This window comes from Elephantulus edwardii, unplaced genomic scaffold (genome assembly GCF_000299155.1).
Source record: "Elephantulus edwardii isolate Elephantulus edwardi_28Jun2011 unplaced genomic scaffold, EleEdw1.0 scaffold00049, whole genome shotgun sequence".
NCBI lineage: Eukaryota > Metazoa > Chordata > Mammalia > Macroscelidea > Macroscelididae > Elephantulus > Elephantulus edwardii.
Genome location: NW_006399799.1, coordinates 11,792,855 through 11,795,979, shown reverse-complemented (window position 1 = coordinate 11,795,979; position 3,125 = coordinate 11,792,855).

Genomic DNA, 3,125 nt, shown 5'->3' with positions numbered 1-3,125 from the left:
ATACTATCATGTCATCGGCATAGAGGGATAATTTTACCTCCTCTTTGCCTATTTGGATACCTTTTATTCCCTTCTCTTGTCTTACTGCTATTGCTAAGACTTCCAAAACAATATTGAATAAGAGAGGTGATAGTGGGCATCCTTGCCTAGTTCCTGTTCTTAAAGGGAATGCCTTTAACCTCTCTCCATTATGTAGTTCACCGGTGGAGCACGGTGACTCACGTGCCGCGGCTTTCTGGTTCGTGGTTCATTACCTATTTCCTCTTAATCTACTCTCTATATGCCTATTCTGGGCATTTTGTACAAGTAGAGTCTGATTATATGTGACTTTTTGTGTCTCATTTTTTTCACTTAGCATGTTATTTTCAGGGGCAGGTATCAATACTTTATTTCTTTTTAGGTTGAATATTATATGACTATATCATTTTATTTATCTATTCATCAGTTTATGGATATTTGAGGTATTTCCACTCTTGGACAAATACAGATAATGCTGTTACACACATTTGTGTACAAATTTTAGTTTGAATGCCTAGTTTCAATTCACTTGAGTGTGTGTGTGTGTGTGTGTGTGTCTATATATATATATATTTAGGAATGAAATTCCTGAGTTATGTAGTAATTCTGTGATTAACTTTTTGAAGGACTGTCAAATTGCTTTCCCCAGCAGATGCACTGTTTTACATTTCGACTAACACACATAACTTAAAACTCAATGGCATTTAAGTCACTTCTGACTCATAGTGACCCACCATTTGGTTTCCAAGGCTATAAATAGTAATGAGAGGAAATTGTCCATCTTTCTCTCACAGAGCTGATGGTAGATTCCAACAGCTAAAGAAGGGCAGCCTATAGGTTAGTAGTTTACTTATCTAATAATGAGCTCTCCTTATCACCAGCACTCCCTAGCTATGTATAGCATTCCCATTTATAGCCTTAAGAAACTTATAGCAAGTCTGTTCTGTCTTCTAAGGTGAAGCTAGAATTGACTCTGGGTCAATGCACTGATGAGAGAAGAGCAAAGAACTATGGCTGACAGCCTCCTCAAAGCAGGATGCTGGAAGGGAGGGGGCCTTCTCCAAAAGATGGCAATAGAATGCTGACAGAGAAAAACAACAGATGTCCTCTGCATTCCGCTCATGGGTTGCCCAGCAACACCCTCCCACTTTTTTCTCCCACAATTTTTAAAACTGCCTCTGACTAGCATAATATAGTTATCTCACATGCAAACAAAAATACACTCAACTCTTTCCAAAAGGAGACAATCCAGGTACAGTTATGGTATCCATCTTTTCCCTAGTTCCATCACTAACTCTTCTCTGCATTTTGCAACTTATGGACAGAATGACAAATTTAACTGTCACCAACCCACACTTTATATAAAGCTTGGGGGTGGGGAAGGGTAAGAGAGAGGCAATCCCTTATCTATATCTGATTTCTTTTTTCCCCCTTTCTATATCTAACTTTTGCATATTACTGTGTGTAAATGAAGAGAACCTGATGGTACAGTAGTCTGCTCTGCTGTTGTAGGCTGTAGTGTGTCACACCCCTAACTAAAAAAAAATTGCATGGTTATGGTAGTAGACTATAGGGTATTGCACTCCTAACCAAAAAATTGCATGGTTTCAGAAGTTCAACTCCATCAGCAGCTTCATGGGAGAAAGATGAGCAGTCTCCTCATTGAGATATACAACCTAAGAAATCCAGTGGAGAGCTGCTGTGAGTCAGAATTGATTAGATGGTAATATTTGACAGTACAATGGATTAAGTAGTAGGCCACTAACCAGAACGTTGGTGTTTCAAATAGAATGGTTGGTTCACAAGAGAAAGTTGAAATAATCTGCCTCTGTAAAGATTTACATCTTTTGAAATAGCATAGGACAGTCCTACTATGTCCTGTAAGGTTGCTATTGGGGCAGATTCTGCTCAATGGTAGTGAGTTTTTTGGGTTTTGTTTATATATCACTTATACCCCAATAAAAGAAAAATATCCATTGTTGTTGTTATGTTTCATGGAGTCACCTGTGACGCATGGTGACCCTATGTACAATAGCTCTGAACTCTGCCCTCTCTCACCATCTAACACACCTAATCCTATTGCCCCAGTTACTGTGTCAATCCATCTCATCTGGGGTCTTACTCTCCTGCACTATCCCTTCACCTTTCCAAGCATGATGTCCTTCTCCAAGGACTGGTACCTCCTGGCCACATGCACAAAGTATGTGAGATGGAACTTCAAAATCCTAGCCTCCAAGGAGAAACTTGGTTTCATCCTTTCCAAGACAGACATATTTGTTCTCTTGGTGGACCATGATATGTCCAATACTCTTCCAGCACTACAATTCAAAGGGATCAATTCTTCTGTCATCCTCAGTCATTGCATAAATGCAGATGAAGGCTATTATCCTCATTTATGGAATTAATTTTGGTATTTATGACATCTCCTTCACTAAATCATCTTCTTTTGCCACCGAACAGCAGTTATAATTGACTTGACTCCACATAACAATGACAACTTGTTGCCTTTGTGCTTTGCCAGGTGGTTGTGATAGCCAGCCTTGAAGGCAACGCCCAGTGATTCTCATCTCCTAGTGTTGGATGGAGGTTGGCTCTGACTGGTTCGTTGGTGCTGAGAGTGGGCCAGAAGCCTCTTGTTGGAGCCAATGAGAGCCTGGTGCATTGGACTGGGGTTTAAAAAAAATTCTTTTGGCTCTGGAGGGGCAAATTCTTCTTGTGTTGTATGGAGGTCAGCTCTTGTCTGGTAGTTTGGTGCTGAGTGTAGGCCGGATGCCTCTTGTTGGAGCCAATGAAAGCCTGGTGCATTGGCCTAGATTTTTTTTAAAAAACTCTTTTGGCTTTGGAGGGGCGAGTTCTTCTTGTGTTGGCTGAGGGTTGGCTCTGGATTGGTTGGTTGGTGCAGAGTGTGGGCCAGAAACCTCTTGTTGGAGCCAGTGAGAGGGCCTGGTGTGCGTGCCTGGGTTTTTAAAAAAAATTCATTTGGGCCCCTCGGCCTGGTTTTAATTGTACTCTAAATGAACATTCTCCCAAGCGATACAACATTGTTCTGTCATTTCACTGTACTGAGGTAACTTGGGATTGCTGTAATACTGAATGGTGTGCCATTG